A 23,667-nucleotide genomic window follows, 5' to 3' on the forward strand; every position below is an offset into this window, starting at 1 on the left:
AATAAATATTGTAGTAGATGGAAAAATGAGTTTAAATTCACATTCAAAAGTAGCCTCTGGAATGCTCCGTCAGAATGAATCATTGTACTTGAAGGGACATAAGAATTCTGACAAATAACAGGGAAGGAATATTAGCATAAAGAAAATATTTGTCTAGTGGCTCGATGTGTATCTTTAAAAACATCCATTGTTGCCTGGCTGAATGACATACTAGAGCCATGCATATATATAGTACCAGCAAAAATCTCTCGTAGAATTTATTTTTCTTCATAAATTATGCTAATTAATATCTACTTCTTTATTTTTACTTATTGTGTATTTTGTTTAACATATTTTCACTATGTATTCCTAGCCAAGAAAGATAACCAGTTTAAAATATAGTTTATAAGCTGGTATTTGTTTTTAGCATTGTTAGTTTATAGGAATACTATCTTGATACATTGGACATTGTATAGATTTCTGTTAGATTTTTGTAAAGAATAGTCATCATTTGACTTTTGGCTGAAAATGAGATGCCGGTCACACGTGCAGTTTTGCAGGCTGTAAATGTGATATAAAAGCAAAAGGGGGTACACTGTATATGAATTATGATTTGACACGGTTGATTGCTGCTAGCGGCCAAACACACTTTCCCTTTGCTGTCTGCTCCAATTTCTCTTTGGAAGGGCCGAAAGAGCACTGCATGTTCAGGTCAAGATGTTTGCTCAGAAATAGTAGTACACTCACAGCTGCGTTGGCTGGGGCAGGAGACTAGTTTAAATAGCATTACCATTTATCCAGTCCATTAACAGAACTCTGTAAAATAATCCCAACTCTGTGTAAACTACAGGACAGTGTAATAAAATTACAAGCCCTTGTTGACAGATGGGAGGTGTGAGGAGAGGGAAAGCACAGGATGATAGGGTGGAGGTTAAAAGAGACAGCACCGGCTCCTTGCCTTCTACAGGGAGACCCTTTCCTCCCCTTTGCGCCGCTCATTCTGAGGTTTTGCGTTTTTATGATCCACCTAAGAATGGAGGAGAGTTCTTTTCAGGGCAATCTGGAGCTAGTTAACTGCAGCAGACTGTGGTGAAGTTTGAAGAGGGTGGCCACTCGGGACTGAACCCAATGAGCAGCATATGTAAAACGCAGATAAGCCTGTCCTGCAAGGTGGCTTGCAAGTGTGCTATGCTCCATTTCCTGGCTGAGTTTGCAGCTGCTTATTCAGGCTCATTGGAGAGGAATTTCACTGATGGTACCATGAATAAGCATGTGATTGAAAATGTTTGTTTTGTGGTTTCCAGTTTATTTCTTTGAGTATTACTATATTTACCCAGACATCTCACTGGAATTTGCGTGTCCAAGGCACTTTACAGAAACTCATCTTTCTCTAGTATCTTCCAAATCCCAGCGAAAACAACAAAATAAAACATATCTACCTCTGTCCTCATGGCACACTTTATTACACTATTTTTGAATAGAAGTTTTACTTGTGGTTTCAAACTAGGAATTATTCCACAAGGAGTTTGAGGCCTACCAAACTTCCTGAGATTATAAATGTTAAAGCCAAATTCCTTTTTTTTATGGCTAGTGAACTATTACTGAGAATGAATAGATTTTTTTTTTCACTGCTTAAATTGATTGGTCATGTGGCAACCCTTCACTTAAGAAACCTCAAATTGTCAGAATACTTTCAGATCACTATAGGCAAGGGAAACTTTAGAAAGGAAACTTTGGGCTTTGTTGTTGTTGTTATACTAAGGTAACAAATCAATTTCTCTAGTGTAACAACACACAACTAAGCTGTCTTTATTTCATTTTTCCTTACTTTCATAGCAGAATTCTTCATTGACATTGGTCGTTTCAAGAAAAGAATATGCTGTTGTAAATAAAATTTTTATATTCAGAAAACTAAAACCATGTTTATATTTGCAAATTATAATCTAAGTTTTGTTTTATAATTGTGCTTATCAATATTCTCTGTGAATATATTACGAAAATGATTTAATATCCCCACGGATCTAGTGTGAAACTTGACCCTTGTGAGGTCTCAATAACTGATGTATTGAATTAAGTCTCTGTTGGGTTCCGAGTTTGCAACTTGCATGAGCAAGTGGTAACTCTGGGAAGCCATTATGAATTATGGAAAACCAAATTTAATTTAAGAGATAACTTGACTAATTAAATGCTTGGTTCCCTTGGGTTTTCTAAACATTGAATGGTTTCAGTAGACACAGTGCAATCAAAATCATACCCCTTTTACTTTTTCATTTAAGGAAAATATACCTTACTTTGAGGCAGTGTTATATTTATGTACGACTAACCTTGTTTTGGGATGTCAAGAGAGTCTCATTAGGATTCTTGTAGTCAACCATAAAGGCAGAATACGACAGTGGAGCTGTGTAAAAATTCCTTTTGAATTAATTTCTGCCAGCTCTGATTAAAGTGTGGGCCACTAGAGGTGTCAGGTGCCATAGTTTCCTGCTTCATTTTACTCTTGGCCTGTTTGCCCCTGCCACAATAAATCTGACTTTGGCTGTGCAGGAATTGCAGGTTACAGTTGCTAAGGTTACCATTGTCCAGACTGGGATCATTACTCTTGGAGGTAGCCGCAGTGATGGCTACCACTGACTTTACTGCTGAGCCTGTCTGAGAGTCTCAGGTGCTGAGTGAGTGAAAGTTCTGCAGGAAGAGCCCATCTGTCCTGGAGTGCAATCGGGGAAGCATTGTATCTGTTGTGAATTGAAACTTCGGTGAGTGATCCCATTAACTGCTTATGATCGAAAGCAAAGAGCCTCGAAGACAGAAAGTATCAAAGGCTTAACTTCCAGTAATTAAAATGCCAGCCCTTTATTACTTATTAAGTAACATATTGCTTGTTTTTAGTTGGCCTGAGAGACTGGTTTTACTACTAGATATAAATAAGAATATAAGATAAAAAAAATATCATTCAAATATTAATTTAAATGATATTTATTTACTTATTTATTTATTTACTGACTGACTGGCTAACTTATTGAGACATCTCAGTAGGCTAGCCATGTCTGGCCTGAAATTCACAATGCAGACATGACTGGCCCGGAACTGTGACACTCTTCCTGCCTCAGCCTCCCAAGTACTACAGTGACTAACGGGAGTGTGCCACCATTTCAGATATCAAAGGCTAATTTTTAAGTGTGTAGAAAAAGAAAATGACATAAGGGTACCTCTATATACTTCAGAGCAACCATTGCCACAGATCAACAAAACAATGCTAACCAAATTACTCAAAAGTACTACTTCTGATTTTTTCTTTAAAAAACAACATATTTGTAGGACTTATATGTCACAAATCTAATGAAATTAAAGACTGTAATTAAGATTACCCCAACTTGATGTTACAGCTTTTCTTCAAAGAGGTAGCTAGTAGCTTTGTTAGTGGTGATGAACAAAGTTCTGTGACACCTGCCACGTGGAGTCTGGCTGTGAAATCTACGAGAGCGTGCCTGGCACCAGAAAACCTAGAGCAAGGAGGTTGTTGAAAATCTGCTTAAAAAAATGTTAGCTTTGCCCATACATATGCTTTTAATCATTACTTTACCTGCCCCCATAAGTACTCATGGTATTCTGCTTTGGGTTTGGAGAACACTATAATATGAGAGGAAAATTTGGCGTGTTATGTAACTTTACATGGGAAGTGATATTTAAGCCTCAACTTTAAATAATACGTAAATTAAAACCTAGGGAGCACATGGAGAATCGTAAGGTTTCCTGAAGCATATATTTACATGTCTGGTTTTCAACTCCCCAAAATAATCTCTCTCTCTCTCTCTCTCTCTCTCTCTCTCTCTCTCTCTCATATATATATATGTAATTTTTTTAAACCTTGGTTATAAATTATTAAGCTGTCATGGCAATCTTAAGATTGTAATTTGGGAACTATATTCTATATAAATTTTATCCTAGATATATGTACTGATAGAAACGCTGAAGGAGTTTTAATGTATGTACATGTTTACATTGTATTTTAGTTCATGGAAATCAAGTTGATTTGCTTCTGAAGAAAGTGTTTTGAAATATTGTATAGGTTACACTGAAGATATGGGATTTATTTTTATCTCTGGAAGCCACTTGCTTCTGGAGTCAAGTTTTCTTACCAGTGAAATTGGAAGGACCATATTATCTACTTTCTGGGAGATATCACAAGTTTCATTCAGATTCTATATTCAAAGGAACATTGTCCGCTTTCAAGAAGGGTGAAAATTCTTTTTCTATTGTTAAGTACAATGAAGATAAGACTCGCCCCTGTAATTTTCCCTCATTCGGCCAGGTTCACTTCACCTTGCACTCCATCTTCGGTTCAGTAACTGGTAGATATACAAAGTCACCTGATCATTCCAGCATCATGCACTGACATAAGCTGTACACCTACACTATTTCATTTCTCTTGGCTTCAGAAGGTGTGTCATAACCAGGATACTCTTAATGAGTTCTTATCTCGCTCTCCCATTTGATGACGAAAGTAGTTTTAAACTTCATAATATAAAATGGATCAGGGTAGGAACAAGTTAAATGTGTTAGGGCACATTTAAACTGCTGTTTTAATGATGTGTCTTTCTGGATAAGAAAGTGAAGGGAAAGTCTTCTGAGTAAAGTCTTTCAAGAATATCAGAAAAGATTCCAAGAATGTCTTCCAGTTCACATCAGTTTCTTGCTGTAGGGTCATTTTCAGTACCAGTAAAACCGTCTATCTTAATTAAGACAATATGGTATTTCACTCACAGTATTTTCTCATAAAGATTTGATAATAAAGTCTGGGGCATTGCCCAATGTATTTTAAAGAACGTATGTGGTTTTAAATGTATTTTCAAAATTTTTTTTCAAACTCTTTTTAAGATTGTTTTACAATTAAATGAATCAAGGTCAGGAGATATTTTTGTTTCATCTACTCTTGTCCTAATGCTGGTATTTCTCACTGTTCACAGACTGTAGTCAGGGTATGTGGTACCTAATCACCCGTGTTTCCCTAATCACCCGTGTTTCATAACCACACTATTTCTTCATCCTTGACGTTTTTTTTGGGGGGGGGGTTGTTCTTTCGATATTTTGAGAAATTGTGATTTAGGAAATCTTTGGACAGAAGTTGAAAAGGTGAGTCACAAAAAAGGGAGAAAGAGAGAGAGAGAGAGAGAGAGAGAGAGAGAGAGAGAGAGAGAGATGAAAAGGGTTGCCTTCAGCATCATCCACACCAGGGCATACCATTTGTGGTGTAAAATGTTTGTAGGAAAACATCCCTGCTTATTGGAATGACCCCAAATGAATGTTTATGGCTGAGTTTAGCAACTTGATTTAAGTGTTTAAAATAATCTGAAAGAAAGGAGAAATAAGCTAAGTCTGGAAAAAGAATGGAGGGAAGATAGCTTTGCTCCGTCTCTATAGGTTTCTTCTTAAAGTGAAAGATTAAAGCTTGATGTGAATAGCTGAGAGCAGCAAGGAGACAAGTTGATCGCTGCCCCTCCAACTCTTCCAATTGATTGGAAAAAAAAAAGCCTAATTTAAAGTTCTGTTTGTTCTATGTCTTAAACCACCAGAATTCTCGTTTAGGACCGGAGGAATGCTCCAGAGGAAAAGAATCCAAGGATAAAAAGTCATTGCAAGCCAACAATTGTTCCTAATCCTCACAAAATGCTGGAGAAATTAAATTTATTCTTTATTGCTCACAGTGTTACCTAGGTCACTAGGCGATGGGAAAATTGGACTGGGAGTCGAGTAGGCGCAAGCTTTGTTTTGTGTCTGGATGTTTAACCTTAGACACTACAAGGCATCATAAGAGTGTTGTGGGAACTAAGTTCAGAGCCTTTACACCGAGACTTTTATTACCCTGGATTTATAACAGGCTGTGCTGTCAGGAGATGAAAATGGTGTGTGTACATTGCAGTGTTAAATGATCATTTAATTAACACCTAAAGGGGGGGGAACCTTGTGAAATTCTTAGCAGCTTTCACTGTTGGTTTCCTAGGAGGTTTTAATATCCGAGTTTCATTGAAATTTCTCTTTCTAAGTACAGACACAATAGACATGATAAACTTTTAAAGGAAGACAAACAGTTTAACCTTGACCCCCTCTTTTTCTGTAATAATAATTGAAATTCAATTTTCAATGTGGAATGCTTATTTAAAAAGTTTCTGGACTGATAATTTAAAATATATCTTAATTAAACATTTTGGGTAAAGATTTCTAAGTTTGTAAATGTGTCAATATATCATTACTGGTTAAGTTAGACTCTAAACTTTTGACTACAAAATAATACTAATTACCTTATAAACACATAAATTTATTTAAATTACCTTCTAAAATTTTGACTACAAAGCCATCAAAGTTATCAATCAATCTCAATTAGTTTAATAAATTCGGAGTGTTACTTTTAAACATTTTTTCTTTTAATTTACTGTAGATGTATTGTTTCATAAGTATGGCTCAACATAGGTATTAGATATTAGAAAACTTTATGGCAAAAAAGTACATTATTTTATTGCAGTTACTCTGGAGACAGCTATGCTTTGATGAAAGTTATATATAGACAATAGAGCAGAATAATGCCATTATCCTGAAAGTTCTAAATTACCTCACTAAAATATCGAGCGAGAGCTCTCAGATATCTTAATTCTCTCTTGCTCTTTTATGAGCCAGTGACTAAAAAGGAATGGTCGTCTGCAAGATGGGTAACACGGGAAGCACAGAATGTGCTGGGAGGAGTTGCAGCTTGCTTGCTGACACTTTCAAGACACGTTTAAAAATGTGCATGAACTTCTCTCATTTAATCTGGGCATGAATTTCCATCTGAACATGTGAAACTTTGAAGGTTTTGACCAGATTGTATACTGACATAGTAAAATGTTTCTTAACGTTTTCTAGGAATCACCATGCTATCATAATGTAGTGTTTCTGACTTTCCATGTTAAAAATGTTGTTGTATTTATTAATGTTACCTGTCTGGGTATGTGACTATCTGTGTGTGTATGGATGTACACACACGCACTTCTATGACCTGCGTGGAAAGGTTATAGGAATATGTTGGAGTTGGTTGTTTCTTTTACTTTTTGATACAGCTTTTCTCTTGGTTGCTGCTGTTCTGAGTACTCCAGGCAGGCTGGCCTTTGAACTTCCCACTGTGTTGTGGCAGGGTGCTTGTTTGTTCCCAGCTGCCCAGAACTGAAATAATCACACAGAAACTATATTATTCGCAATACTGTTTGGCCAATAGTTTAAGCGTATTTCTAGCCAGCTCTTATATGTTAAATTAACTAATTTCTATTAATCTATTAACCACGTGGCTGGGGCTTACTGGAAAGCTTCCACTGTGTCTGTCTCTTGCGGGTGGCTACATGGCTTCTCACTAACTCTACCTACTCCCTCCTCTTCTATCTGTTTGGAACTCCTGCAATGCCCTATTCTGCTAAGTCATTGGCTGAAACAGATTTATTTATTACCCCATAAAAGCAAAACATAGACAGAAGGACTTCCTACACCTCTGGACCAGTCTCTGCCTCCCATTTCTCTGCCTAGAGCATACTGGGATTATAGATGTGAACTACTATATCAATTTATTCTTTCAGGCTTTGAAGACTCACAACCTTTTAATTTGCCATTATTTGTTAGCATTATCATGGCTGCAAGTTGCACCTCAGGGCAAGCAGATGTGTGTTGTGTGTGTGTGTGTGTGTGTGTGTGTGTGTGTGTGTTATTGTTGCTTAGAAATTACCCACACATTTTTGGGCTCTTACCTTGCCTCCTAACACAGAAGTACATTTAGCCTCCTCCACTGAATTTTACCTCCATCAAGCCTTTTCAAAACTCTGAGCTCCCCGCCCTACTTTCATTATAACCTAGCAGTTATGAGTGCTCACTCTTTATGCATTACTGGCTTTGGAAGACTTAATGGATAACTGTGGAAATGTTACTCAGTTACCTGCCCCAAGCTTCAAGTTTATGTATAAAGCAAGGACATTTTTAGAATGAACCTTATTACATTGTGTGAAGTAAATTTTTCACTAAGGACACACTGCAATTTGTGTATGTATGGTGCTTGGAATACAGTAAATGCTATGTAACTAGCCAATGCTACTTTCTGTGCCATGTAATAATAGTCTTTCAAAGATTATTTATTTATAATTTTGCAAAAAAATCTTGTCTTACCTTTCTCTTGGTGTCATATATCATATGGATTCTAAAAAGGATCGATAAATAAATACTTTCCAACAGATATTGAATTGAAAAAAGACCATAGGAGTACATTGAATTTGGAAATAAATAGGCTGCATGACAAGAGTGTTTCAAGAGAAATTAAATTGCTTCTACTAACGTCATTCCGTGAAGTCTTTCTCGCAAGCTACGGATGCCGAGCAGAGTCAACTGACCCTTTGGAATGTCTCTTTCTTTGCTTAGGAGGTCTAGTAGGCCCAATACAGACTTGTAAATTTACTTCAAACGTTAAGATATTTTGCAGGAGCCGGGCGATGGTGGTGCACGCCTTTAATCCCGGCACTCGGGAAGCAGAGGCAGGCGGATCTCTGTGAGTTCGAGACCAGCCTGGTCTACAGAGCTAGTTCCAGGACAGGCTCCAAAGCCACAGAGAAACCCTGTCTGAAACCCCCCCCCAAAAAAAGATATATATATTCCTAACTGGATTGCTTGGTTCTGGAAAGGAATTTGTAGCTAGCTGTATTATGTCATGATTTTAGAAGATTGAACACTGTTGAATAAAGACTCCCAGACTCTACTGGATGGTCCAGAATAATTGAGGGAAGGGAAAAGATTGTAATGTATCTAAGATATTTTTATGGTTCTTTTTCATAAATTTGTTAGGCATTCTTTATAGAACTTAAAAGAATTACACTGGTTGAATTATTCACTACAGCAAGCCAGGAGTTGAATTATTAGGTCTGGAAACTAGGATTATGAATGATTTTGGGACACTTCTGTTAGCATTTTTTAAAATAAGGAAGGTTCTTTTGTTAAATACGTGCAGCCTTTGTACATTTTGCACAGTTGTTCTATTGAATGGGAATTATCGAAAACCTTAGATTAATAAAGAGGGGTACATACAGGAAGCTTGTTGGTTCTATGTGATTACCAGTCTATCTTGATGCTTGATCATCCTTAAATATACAGTGAGTGGCTAAAACTGACAGTGTCAATTGCTGTCTTCCTCTTAAACACTATGAACAAACACTACAAACGGTAGCATGAAGAGCTGGATTAAGGTTCAGAGAAGGCAAACAAATATGAAATAAGAGATACCCTTGATGAAGGTTTGCACATTCACATTTTTGTTATGATCTTTAATGCATCAGGCTTGACAGAAAGGGCCATGGTTCTCAGTCATTTTCTACTTGGGATGCATTGTGCACCTGGACAATTAATTCTCCAAACCTTTTGAAAAGCAATTGACATACCTGAAGGCAATCGGCACCTGGGGTCTGTTCTTCCTAGGGGAGCATCTCCCTGGCTGAGATGGTGTTGTCACCCCCTCCCTCTCCTGGAATGAATTACACACCTAATTGATAGTTTACAGCAAAGTTGTTAATCAGATGCTCCAACTCACCACCCTGGATTCTTTCATTTACAGACCCATGGGTGGTGGTGGGGAGAAAGTTACACAGTTACATTTAATAAATAGAAATACCTTTTTCGTTTTACCACCAAGTACATAATCCCTTGTAATGTAGTTGATGTGTTTGACATAGTGAAGCTGAATGAACAAGAATAACATCTGTAGCTTTAGTAATTGCATTAAAAACCATCACAAAATCTGTAGTTCAAACTAATAAGCCCCACCTAAGGAGATTAAAAAATAATGTTTCCATCATTCTTGGCAATGACAGAGCTGGCTTTCAGACTCTTAGCACTGTAATGATTTTTGTTGTCATGAGCTAGCTTGTAACATCATTGCTCTCCAAGGGAAAGGATACTTAGTCAAATTTAGATGAAGCAACCTCACTAAATCTTACAAAGAAATAAAAGTTAACTATAAATTTGGTAGAGTTTTTTTTTAATATGGACATCATGTGTTTGACCTCTTCTTATTTAAATGCCTTAGTGTAATTTAAAAACAAAAAGAACAAATCATCATAACAATAGTGTCCAGATAGAGCTTCTTCTTCTAACGAAACTGGGTTGAAGAACAGTATTCAAATATAGGCAGATACAAGATTTTTTGAGCTACAAAGTCATTGCTTACACATCAGTATTATATACAGTCATCCTTGTGACATCTTTTATAGGAACTTCTGTTGTACTTTCATTAGAATGATTCACTTTAGCTTTCTTCTGTTTAGCTCCTCTTCTTAGCTCTCTTGCACATAATATTCTGACACGTTATATTTTTCGTACACTAATTTTATGTCATACAATATGTTAATGAAGTGATTCTTATATGTGTTCTTGAAGATCCAAGAGAAAATTCCAGTGGATGGAACATGATACAAGACCAATCTCTGGTGCACTTATACATCAATCTCCAATGTCCAAGAAATATATCTTATAAGAAAATTGTTCACAAAGTTATTTGACTGGATGGCCTTCCTCCTTCTTCATTTGCCCTATTTATTCCTGTTAACCCAAATAAGAAAGACTACTATTAACTCTTCCAATTAATTATTCCTCAGTAGTTCTGATTGCATTTTTAAATTAGAAATTATTTTAGACATGGTAGTTTAGGCATATAATTAATTACCTTTCTGATATCAGCATGGTGAGGTGCATGACTTTGTGCAGTCTTCGTCTATCTTAACCACTATAAAGGTGACCTTTGCATTCTGAAATTGTGCTGAAGGTTAGAGTAACTTAGATTTTTATGTAATAGTATTATTAACTTAGGAATCATATTTGTATTAGGGGCATGTGTATGTGTGTGTATCTGTAAGTGCATATGGGTGGCTATGTAAAACCAGTCAGCTATACTTGTCATGACTTTAGCTTAGCTTGACTTCTTTCCCTTGCCCTTGTCACTGGGAATCCTGGCATGTGCTGTGGAGGCACCTACAGAGTGTATATTCTTGTCCTTGACACTGGGAACCCTAGAGTGTGCTGTGGAGGCACTTATAGAATGTATATTCTTGTCCTTGTCACTGGGAATCCTGGAGTGTGCTGTGGAAACATTTATAATAGACTATACATTCTTTGAGCTGAGTGCATCCTTTATGAATTCTCACCCACTCCACATAGATCATGTTGCCAGACAATGATGTTTTATGTGCATTTGTCTCTGATTGAAATCACTGCAAAGCTAATGTGTTCCTTATTGTGCCCAAGACAATTTTCTAGCACTAGCTGACAAGATAACTGAGATATGAAGGATTTAACACAGGAATGAAATAAATAGAAGTAATTTTATTGTATATCTCCAAAGGTAAGTTTTAAAACTCATTTCAAATTGCCTTCAATATTTAAATTATATTTTCGGATGTTATTAAATGCTAAAATGATCCCTTTTGCAGTAGTTAAGGTGTTCTGCATAGTGAAGCATAGGCACACACTGCACCAAACTCTTTTCCTCTTCCCTGTGTTGGCTTTCTCTTTGAGTTCCAACACTGCTACCTGTCCTGAATTTGTTTATGTATGCTGTTATCTGTCGAAACTAGAATGGAAGCGTGGAGAAGGTAGAGAGTAGTGGCTTCTATCTAAGCAATATTGGTTGACTGAGTCAATGTGGGCTCAGTCATTAGCCAGCGTTTGAGTCCTGACTTCAGTGGTTAGTAGCCATATGACCTGGAACATGTTTGGTCATTCTTTTGTCTCAGTGTCCTCTGCTGTAAGACGAGATTAAATAAGAATAATGCTGTCACTGAATAATAGGAAGATTCACAGGCATATCTGCAGCAGAGTTCAATTAATGGTAGCTATGATCCATGGATCAAATGGCTTTGGCTTAGGAAAAATACTCAGAGGTTTACAATCATATTAGAATGATTTGTTGTTGTTTTGGTTTTGCTTCTGGTGAAGTTCTCCTCTTTTCTCCATGCCCTCCTTGGTGTTAGAATGAAAAGCCTAGCATTGCAGAGACAAACCACTAGCTACTTGCCCTGACCTTCCTACTAGGTACTGTCTGTAGGCAATTCTTTATATTCTTCTGGAATGTTTTCATTCGTGCTCCTTCGATATGGAAATCCTTCCTGGCTTTGTTATTCACCAGGCCCTGTTTCATTCCTAAATACAAGCTGCTCGCTTGTTATAGTATTACTTGTATATATGTGGTCAGGTCTGACCATTTGACCTTGGAAGACCAACAGGTGTGCTCTTACCTGAGGAAGACACTGTCTCTCACTCTCAACACTCCCTATAGTTATCTATAGTTCTCAGTGTATGACTGAAGCCTCATGGCTTTTCTGCTGTCCACTTTAGCATATCTATTCTTGTTGTCCATGCTTGGCTCATCTTTAGGCAGTATTGCTGGTAAGAGTATATGGGTGTAAATTATATTACCAAGAGACACAAAGTGTTTCAATTTAAGGAGAATAGCAATCCGAAAATTGTTCAATGGACATACACTACACCAGAGACTTTTTGTACTAATTAATTCCTTGGCATATCTAAATGATGAAAGCCCCCGAAGAGTGCTATTCTATACCATTTGGATCACCCAGTCGTCAGTTATTTCCAGTACTTGGAATGTGTATATGTATATGTGTATAGTAAAGTGGCTTGATTTTATTTAACTTGCAAAAATCTTTTTTTTTCTCCAAAATGACCACGAAATGGAAGTTAATCCTGCGGTAGGAGGAACTGGGAGAAATACTCTTATTTCATTGTTTTATGTCCTTGAGTTGCTGAGGCACAAGCTTTTATCATTCAATGTGCCCCCATGTTCTTTGCCATTCTACACCATGTGTTTGTGACATTTTTATTAGTCTTTTCTGCTTGGTCACTGTATTCAATCCAACAATTTATTACCATCCTCTTAAGTTGTATTCTTTGTACAGGGAGTGGGGAAAACTCACAGTGCTTGCACATAAAAAGTCATTATCTGTCTTAGCAAATCTAGCCACACAGAAACAGTGAATCATGACAGCTCTGCTGGGGGACATAGGACACATCATGAAGGACAAGAGAGTAGGAGCGAGGCATGATTAAGTCCTAGAAAGATGGTAAGTCCATCAATTGTGGCAAATATTAGTAGCCCTTTCCTGATTCACACTTCAATTGACAGTTTAATATATTTAGTAGGCAGATGAAGTTTATAGCCAGGTAGGGCTCTCAGTTCATCATCATAATTTACTTGGCACCAGCCAAATCCAATCAGGATAGTTATTTTACTCTCCTCAAATAAAAGCACCTTTTATTGCACACACACATACACACATGAGGCATGCATGCAAAACACATATGAAGGAGAGATACACTGATTCTTGATACTTCTTGCATCTTGAGATTGAGGTCGTGTTTTGTTATACCATCATATTTTGTTTGGTTCCATTTGTTGGAACTTTTTGTTGAGTAAATGAATTCAGGATAGTACATTTCAAATCTAAATGTGTCTTTCCTCTGCAAGGCTCAGGTGTGTGGGGGGGTTAATCTGAGGGTCCAAATTTTCAGTGACGGCTACAATTTCCACTTGTGCTTCTAATAGTTCAATAGAACAGTTGTCTCTTCACAGTAAGCTTAGCCCTCATCTCTCTCTCTCTCTCCTTCTTAGTATTCAAAATGTTGTTTACAGATTGTTATTATTTTTTGTGATTCCCCGAGAAGTTGTCATAGGAGCAATCACATAGAATGAGCTAGATAAATTTTGTAAAATGTAAAAAAAAAAAAAAAAGGAAAGTGCTCACTTCAGCAGCACATATACTAAAATTGGAACGATTTAGAGAAGATTAGCATGGCCCCTGTGTAAAAATGACACGCAAATTCATGGAGCATTCCATATTTAAAAAAAGAAAAAGAAAAAAGAACCTTGCCTACTGGTGGTGGTGTACACCTTTAATCCCAGCACTCAGGAGGTAGAGGCAGGCGAACCTCTGTGAGTTGGAGGCTAGCCTGGTCTGCAGAGCAATTTACAGGACAGGCTCCAATGCTATAGAGAAACCCCGTCTTGAAAAAAAAAAGTTATAAAAAATATATTAGTCTTTAGTGTGTGTGTGTATACACTTGTTTGGGTACATTGTACATGCAGTGCCTAGAAAGGCCAGTAGAGGACCAGAATTCCTTGGAGATTAAGTTACAGGTAGTAGTGAGATATCTGGAGTGGGTGTAGGAAACCAGACCTGGTCCTCTGCAAGAACAGCAAGTAATTTCAATGACTGAACCATTTCTTCATCTCCCACCAAATAAAATTAGCAAAAGCCTTTCTTCCTTCTTTTGAATTTTGTTTTGAAGCACACACACACACACACACACACACATTAAAGACTTTTGCAGATGCAGAGATCCATGACCAGCTCCGTGAGTCCTGTTGAAGAAAGATGGGAGGGATTGTGTAAGTCAGGGAGTCAAAGTCATGATGGAGGAACCCACAGAGACAACTAACCTGAGCTCTTGGGAGCTCATAGACTCTGGACTGACAGATAGGGAGCCAGCATGGGATCAACCCAGGTCCTCTCCATCAGGGTGACAGCGGTATGGCTTGGCTTGTTTGTGGAGCTCCTGGAAGTAGCGTAAGGACCTGACCCTGGCACTTGAGCTAGCTTTTGGGAACCTAGTCCCTATGCTGGTTTGCCTTACCCAGGCTTAAAGCATTGAGAGGAGACTGGTCCTGCCTTAAGTTGATATGCCATGCTTCGTTGATTACCCTTTCTGCAGGGGAAAAAGAGTGGATGGGGAGGAGTAGGGGGTAGAAAGGAGGATTGGTGAGGGAATGGGAGGAGATGAGGGAGAGGAAACTAGGATCAGGAGGTAACATAAATGAAAAAAATTAATTAATACAATAAAATACTTTTCATTCTTTTCCCTCATCCCAAATTTCTATCAAAAATGGGATAAAGTGGAATAAAATGCAATTTCAGTAATTTTACATATGATTTTTTAAAACAGCTCAATACTTAAAAATAACAATATGTTTATTGTGGTCAAACTGAAAACTCAACTGATTTCCTGGCTGTTGGTGTTAGTATGGCCATCATTTTATCATGAGAACGTATTATGGTAATTTATTTTAAACTTTTTTGAAAAAGAATAGCTTGTAAGCCAGGTGATGATGGTGCACTCATTTAAACCCAGCACTTGGCAGGCAGATCTCTATGAGTTCAAGGCCAGACTGGTCTATAAAGAGATTTCCAAGACAGCCAGGGATATTATACAGAGATACCCTGTCTTAAAAAAATCTAAAACATTAAAAGAAAAAGAAAATAATAGTTTTTAGGTTAACTTACTATGCAAGAGAGAGAACCCAGCATTTGTGTGCTAGCAGGAGGAGCTAAAATATTGGTTTCAGCATGAGAATTTGGCCCTTGTCTCACCTAGCCATTAAAGGTTCATAATGTGCACTTATCTTACAAAGATACTGAAAAGCCCACATGTTGCCATGGTGTCAGTGAAGTATGCAAATTTTGAGTGTCCTTTCACTGTGGTGGTATTAGCAACCCTGACAGTCGTTTGAGTTCATGTGCTATACATATGCTTGCTAGTGAGGATGTTCCCATCACTCTCTGAAATACCCGAGTCTTAACTGTAGCTAACTTCTCTGTGTCCAGCCCCATCCACTTTCCCCTTTCCAGGGGATCCCCAACTGGATGCAGTGCCTGATCCATTCATGGCTCATGGTAGCGGGCTGCCTAGTATAAGTCAGTCAACACACTGCATTTCTTTGGTAATTCTCGATCACCAGTTTTATAGTTCATGATGCTTTCATCTTATAAAAGAAAGAGACTTAGATATCCTCTCCAGGGGTATTGTCTCTTCTTCTTTTCCTCCCTTCATTTTTTTTTTTTTTTTTTTTGCTTATCTTCCCCATTTTGTTTTTCTCTGTCTTATTCTAAGTCAGGAAGCATGGCAACCGGGTCACACTGGGGGTCATGTTGAGTCCAGGAGTGAAGCTGTTGGACACGCTGACCTTGAAGATGAAGAAATGAGAAAGATGCTACAGTCAGTGCCTGGACCTCCATCCCTGAGATGCTTGCCCTGTGAGGTTTGGATAGCTTTCAGTTACGTGCAAACTAAAGTGAAAAGCATTGATTAACTCTGTGTCAAGAACTAGAGCCAGCCTTCTTATTTAACATTTTTTTAATTTGTGAGCACAAAATTACATTTCCTAAGATTACAGTTTTTTTGCCTTCTTTTTGCATGGAGTGGGTAGACTACTATTTTTTAACTACTAAAAATCTCTGTGAGTCTCAGAAATTTTCTCCATGGTAATCGTTTCATTTTCTTAGTTAGAGATTCTTTCATTTTTTGGTTGCCTCATTTGTACATCAACTTTTTGTTGTATAATGGCTTTCTTGAGAGGCACACCACTCAGCTCACAAATAAATTACACATAGAGGCTTATTCTTAGTAATTAATGCCTGGCCTTAGCCTGGCTAGTTTCTTGCAAACTTTGCTTATCTTAAATTTCTCCAACTATCTTTTGCCTCTGGGCTTTCATTTTTTTCTACTTTTTTATATCTTTCTTTACATCTTCCTCCATGACTTTCTGTGTAGCTGGCTGGCTAGCTGGCCCTGAATGTCCTCCTCTCCTTGTTCTCTTGCTCCTCTCTCCTAGTTTCTCCTATGTAACCTTTCTCCTGCCAGTCCTGTCTGTCCTTGCGCCTGCCTTGCTATTGGTCATTTATGTCTTTATTAGGACATTTAGGTGTTTTAGATAGGCACAGTAACAGAACTTCGTAGAGTTAGACAAATGTAGTGTAGACAAATATTACACCCCTGAAAATAATATTCTCCAATAACTTTCTTTTCAAAACTTTTGCATTATGACAACATACCTAAGAGAAAACACACAAAGATATTATTATTTTTCTCTCTTTTTGACATGCATTTTCCATTTGTTCAAGGACTTGTTTAGTCTGTGTACAAGTTTTCTGGCATGGATAGTACCTGCACAATTTGTTCAGATCCATTTTGGCTGCTTCTTCATTTAAAACGTAAGCATCTTGAAGACTCTGCTGCAGCCTCAACAAAGTTTGGTCTCAGAAATGGCAGGTGGGCAGGGTTCGATGCTCTGCCATGGTTTGATGAAGGAAGGGAGAGAAAGAGAAAGGGAGAGGAAAGATTGAATGTGATCTACAGGGCTTTAGGAACTCTTGCATTTTCAGATATGAAACTGTTCTTAATGGACCTCTGAGACCTATACACCTGCCATACTCTGGACAGCTTCCACAGTCCTATTTTCCCCTTCTGAGCTCCAGTTGTGGAATTTCTGTAGGTCCTGAGGTTTGCCTCCCTACTTGCCTGCACAGGCTTTGGCATATGCTCTCTCTCTCTCTGTGTCTCTCTCTACACATCTCTGTTTATATGGTTATGTATGAATGCTCTATCTTCACTACAGCTTAACAACAAGCAAGTGTTTACTCATTTCTCTAATGGTTTGCCAGTGTCTAGCATATGTTAGTCATCCAATAATTATGTATTGAATGAATGCCAGCAAACATTGTCTTGTCAGCCTACTTCCATATTTTTTCTTACTAAATTGCGCTTATTGTTAAGGAAGGTTTGTTTTCATATTATCTCTTTATGTATCCCTAATAATAACCTGTATAAAAGAAAGCTGTGCTCATTAGAGATAGATGTTGCATTCCTGGCTAATTCTCATCCTGTTTCATTGCCTTACTTGTGATTCAGCTTATGCTATGGTTTGAACATGATCCTCTAATGTTCATGCATTGGAAGCTTGACCCCTAAGTTTATATGGTAATAATATTTAAATATGGGGCCTTAAGGGTATTATTAAGATTAGGTAATTGCTGTGGGATAATGCCCTTGTACATTGTAAAGATTTGTCACTCATATTGGTTTAATAAAACACTAATTGGCCAGTAGCCAGGCAGGAAGTATAGACAGGGAAACCAAAGTAGGAGATTTCTGGGAAGAGGAAAGGAAGACAGTCAGTCACCAGCTAGACACAGATGAAACAAGATGAAAATGCCTTACCAAAAAAAAAGGTACCAAGTTATGTGACTGAACATAGGCAAGAATTATGGGTGAATTTAAATCATAAGAGCTAATTAGTAATAAGCCTGAGGTATAGGCCAACCAGTTTATAGTTCTTATAAGCCTCTTAGTGTTTATTTGGGACTGAATAAGTGAGCAACTAGCTGGGACAGAAACTTCTGTCTACAGGTAATTCTATATGAGTATTTTCAGGGGGATGCAAAGAAATGTCTGTTCATCAAGATAGAGAAGACCATAGCAGGCAAAGCAAAAGTCCCTTGTATGTCCAACTTGGTGAGTATCTTATAAACCCTATTGCTGTGATAAAACATCATTACCAAGAACAACCTGGGGAGGAAAGGGTTTATTCTACCTTTGAGCTTGTTGTCCAACTTCCATGATAGTTAGAGCAGGAATCTAGAGACAGGAACTAATGCAGTGGTCAAGGAGGGGTGCTGCTTCATGACTTGCTTCTCATGACTTTCTCAGCCTATTTTTTTTAAATAGCATTTAGGACCACCATGGTGGTTGGTGTCATCCACAGTGAGTTGGGCTCTCCTAAATCAATCTTCAATCAAGAAAATGTACCACAGGCTAGTCTATTGGGGAATTTTCTCAATTGATGTTCCATCTTCCAAAATGACTAAGATGGTGTCAAGTTAATATAAAATCAGCTAGAACATTGAGTCAGTGAGTTTATGGGAGTTCGTAGTGACTCCAAGGCATTTACTTGTCCTATTATATTATTTGCTAGTTTATAAACTTGGGCATCAACTTTATAAAGATCTCATGAATGTGAATGAACTGTGGAATTCCCATGAGCCCCATGAGCCTTTGTCTTGTGAGCATCCCTACTCAATCTACAAGTATATCCTGATAGACCCTACCTCATAAGGTGAGACTCTCTGATTAAAGATGACCTCATGATTTGAGATGCCAGTGGTCATGAACAACACACACGACTCCCTACTCTGTAACAGTATAAATGTCCTTTTAACAAAAGGAAAAGATCCAAGCTTGGGCGTACATGCTGTCTTACCAAAAGATGCTCTACACGGAGTTTTAGTACAGCAAGGAAATCACCATCAGATCCTGAATATGTGTTCACAATAACTCGTAGTACTTCTTAGCCTCTGGAACCAGTACCCTAAAAACAAATGTTTTCTTTATAAATTACCTAGTCTAAGGTATTTTTGTTGTACTAGAGAACAGTGTAAGATAACATAGAATTTGCTTCCCAAAGCTTCTCCTCATTCAAGTCTGGATTATAGACTGATCTGTAGGGCTCTGAATCCTGTTCGCATTGTCATTACTCATCTGTTTTTTTGCATCTGTCTCTCCAAAGTAGTTTCAGAATCTAGTCTGGGATGTTTGTCTATCCTGGGATGTTTGTAGAGCCTGGTATAGTCGGCACCAGAGATACTTTTGAAGTGGGTGAGTTAATGAATGCATGCCTTACAATTGTGTGATATTTCCCAGATGTCTGGTGTATTTCTGGAAAAGCATTCAGTAAATATTTATAATTTAATTTTGTGTCTTCAGTGTAGTATATGCATCCGTCATGGCTGCTCAGGAAAGTCTACTTTTCAGTGATCTTATATTTAGGGAAATTTAACAGCGTATATAAGCAACCGGGAAGGAAGAAAATGGGGCGCAGAAAACCTGCCTCCTGTTCTTTGTATCGTTTTGGCCCCCCAAGAGGCTGCCTTTCTTTCTGTTTCCAGTGAGATTCTATAACAAATAGAGGGAGAAAGAAAGTGTTAGGGTTTTCTGCTTCCATTTCTAATTATATTTTTCTATCAATGTTTGTATTTTTAAAAAATACATAACATATAGAAAAACTAATACTAACTTATGAACATGTAAGCAAATTACAAATGGTGAAAGCTTTGCTAAAAATATAGGCACTATGACACTTGATAATAAATTATAGAGAATTTTAATTTCATTAGTAAGATAACTACAATAGTAGTTTTCAAAAGTGATTTGCAAGGCCGGGCGGTGGTGGCGCATGCCTTTAATCCCAGCACTTGGGAGGCAGAGGAAGGTGGATCTCTGGGAGTTCGAGGCCAGCCTGGTCTACAAGAGCTAGTTCCCAGACAGGCACCAAAGCTACAGAGAAACCTTGCCTCGAAAAACTAAAAATAAATAAATAAATAAATAAAAGTGATTTGCAGGTTTCTGTTGATGTTTTTCTCAGAAGGCTTCAGGAGGGGATGGATGGGGCTAGTGCAAAGACATCTGGCAAGTCCCAATTGCCACCGTATGCCCCAAATGTGCGCATGTGAGAATCATGAGATTGTCATTGGTTCGAGTGGATGCTGAAAAATGGATGGCTTGTGGCTGCGGTTCAGTTCAAATCCATCACAAAGCAGTCCTTTTCTGGAAAAACAAATCAGCTACTTTCAGAATCATTTGACAATTATCCTCTCAGAGGAGCAGCTTATGACCAATCATCTCGTCTCTCATGAATTAGCATATGCTAAAACAGAAGTACAGAACAGAATTGTAATTCTCTGCCATGGGACATGAAGAGTTGATGGTAGGTACTTTCAAGACAGACATAGTTATCAGAACTCCTAGTTTCTTAACTAGAATCATACAGCCATATTCTGATCTTTAGGTAAAGTAACTCTATGCCTTGGTGAGTCTTTTTTTTTTTTTCATTCTGTAAAGTGGAAATTGTGTTAATTTGCTCACATTTTTTATAAGAAGCAAACAGGAACATTTTCACATGGCTTGCATAGTACCAAACATACAGTTTGTTGAGTGTTAATTTCTGACATCCCTTTTCTTGTTTATGAGTGGTAATAGCACCGTAGCTGTTTGATTGAAAGAAAGGTCTATTCCTTTGGTCTACTAAGCTGGTCAAATGTGACTTCATATTCGGACAGATGTCTGGATAATTAAGTCACTTGGCCTTAGACGGTGACAGGCCCTAATCCTACTTTTGCCTCTGTACTCTGGGTGACACAGTCAAGTGGCTGAGTAATGAAACTAGACAGTGCTCCTGCCATTACTGTTTTGACTCTCTAGAGACCCAGAGCTCTTGGAGACTGAGATGAATTTTACTAGTATATTTGGAATGACAACGTTGACATTTCATTTTAAGGGATTTTCTGTAGTTTCTAAATGTACAAGAAGAGGAGAGACATTCATGTGGACAGATCAATATTAGCTGATGGTGGTGGAAGCTGCAGTGTGTGTCTGCAGAAAAGTTCGTATGATTCTCTAGTCAGTTCAGGAAAGATAGTCTAGGAAATGTGAATCCAGCCTTGTTGAGGGATGTGACCAATGGGTTAGTGACTTCAGTGACATCTACTGGTGGTGTTTGTCTGATCAGGAACACAATTAGCATCTAGGATGACTGTGGTTGAACTGATGTGACTTCAAACCTAGAGGTCAGTTACATACATGATAATACCCTGGAAAGTCTTCATCCAGGAAGAGGGAGGAAGGCTTTATGGAGAGATGCCTTGTAGTGAAATTATATATCTGCTTAATAATATGATGATTTCATATAGAAGGAATGATTTTAGATTTGTAAGAAAACCTGTATAAAGAGCAAAGCATAATGTGGTTCCTCCAGTATTTTGATTACTTGAGACACTAGATATAATTATCAAATGAAGCTTTAATCACAAAATCATGTAAATTAAAATCACAATTCATAAAACATTCCTTCCCATTCAGTTCTGAGTCACATTTTTCTTTAACCCTGACACCGTGCTTCCCTATTCCGCTGTTTGAGCACTAAAGGGTGTGACCTCGGTTTTCTGTAGTAGAATCAAAGTATTTCCATTGTGACAAGGGTGTGAGAGACAGTTGAAGCAGTAGGAGCCAATGAGATGGTATGTCTTGCTCATGACAGTCCCTACCATGGAAGGGAAATTGCCCTTCTCTCTGTTGCTTAGGTTCCAGACTCCTTGTATGAAGGCTCTGCTGAGATTCCAGACTGCCTGCATTCCACCTACTCCAAGGGCACCGGATGTTTCCATTTGTTGTCATTGAGGGCGTTTCCCAGGAAATATGATGTCCTTACTACCAGCCTATGTAGGGTGCCACCCCATGTTTTGTATGAAGTCAGGACAAGAGAAGTTCAGAGTCTCCACTGTGGCTATGTCTCTCTTCCTTCCTTGAAGTTTATATGCTGATGCCACTGCAACAGAGACTAACATTTCAGTTTTCCCCCAGAAGTTTTTAGTTGCATTTAAGTGTTTGGCGTTTAATTTTAACCAATGGTTTTGACGAGAGAGAGAGAGAAAGAGAGAAAGAGAGAAAGAGAGACAGAGACAGAGAGAGACAGAGAGAGAAAGAGAGAGAGAGAGAGAAAGAGAGAGAGAGAAAGAGAGAGAGAGAGAGAGAGAGAGAGAGAGAGAAAGGAAACTCACCTTTCTTTCTATTTTGGGCTCTTTGTGTTAAGAGGAAACTGTTATATGCCTTAGGTTCTGGACCAGGAAGAGAAAAATGAAACGTGACTAATGAAAGATAGACTCATGACTGGGATTCATGTCTTCCCTGGTCTTCACCCATAAAGAAACTGTCACTCATGACTTACTAGCAATATCGACAAGGTGAAGGGTTTTCAGAGAATAAAGTGCTAGATAAAAGAGTCACTTAGAATAGACCGAAGGAACTTGGAGTGTTAAAAGATGACAAACAGTGTAATATTCAATTATAAATGTTCAAACAGCTGAGATAGCCTTTTTTTACAAAATAGACCACAGTAAAAACACAGTAAGCCGGGCGATGGTGGCGCACGCCTTTAATCCCAGCACTCGGGAGGCAGAGGCAGGCGGATCTCTGTGAGTTCGAGACCAGCCTGGTCTACAGAGCTAGTTCCAGGACAGGCTCCAAAGCCACAGAGAAACCCTGTCTCGAAAAACCAAAAAAAAAAAAAAACAAAAAACAAACAAACAAACAAAAAAAACACAGTAATTTGGCATAGAAAGTGACTGTCTTGTGTCTTGCAAAGCTCTGAGAGACAATGGGGTGGGGCGGGGGATGCTGTACTAGCATCTTCACTGATGGGATAGTGCCCAAAAGTAGTGTACTAAATGTTTCTAATTTTTAGGTTTTCCGCTGTTAAATTCTATCAATATAAATTAACATATAATATGTATTGCCGGGATTTCTGTATTTGAAACAAAGGTGGTAAATAGCCCTCCTCTTGAAATCTCTCTAGGCTCCATCTTGCAGCCCTATGTGTTTCAGCAATCTTAATTTGAAAAACTCTGTGATTATGTGCTTTCAATTTTCATTTCAGTGAAAAGATACTACTTTAACTTTGATTTGAGCAAGGTCTCTCTGTGCTATCGACTGTTGTTCTGTCAGTGACTTTAAGTAAATCCGCAGTGAGCTCAATACTTAGGCAGAGACCATTTATTATCCTAAGAGTAGCCCATCCTTGATTCTCATGTGCTGACAACTTAGCCAGTCACTGTGCTGTCCCTTATTGAAAGCTATTCTAGATACTCAAGGGGCTGCTGAATACAATGCAAAATATTATGGAGGATGATTTCCTAAATTCCAAGAAGGCACTTTCGAAGAGTCTTACTGTACACAATGATTATTTCTTTCTAAAAGTCTTAAACATTATGATGAATCAAGAAGTTCGGATTATAGAGAAATCTT

General features: G+C 38.0%; 1 protein-coding gene and 1 non-coding gene across 2 annotated transcripts in view; both read left to right on the forward strand.

Annotated features, from left to right (window-relative positions):
• The window catches only part of LOC121436511 (slit homolog 2 protein-like), a 56,535-nt gene that overhangs the window by 18,777 nt on the left and 14,091 nt on the right, over positions 1–23,667 (forward strand). The gene's annotated exons all lie outside the window — the stretch shown is intronic.
• LOC121436609 lies at positions 13,777–13,883 on the forward strand. The gene has a single exon (XR_005972711.1). It is a non-coding gene; the product is annotated as a U6 spliceosomal RNA (small nuclear RNA).

The sequence above is a fragment of the Microtus oregoni genome, unplaced genomic scaffold (assembly GCF_018167655.1).
Source record: "Microtus oregoni isolate MIOR12 unplaced genomic scaffold, Mior012 000049F_ref0000343, whole genome shotgun sequence".
Taxonomy (NCBI): domain Eukaryota; kingdom Metazoa; phylum Chordata; class Mammalia; order Rodentia; family Cricetidae; genus Microtus; species Microtus oregoni.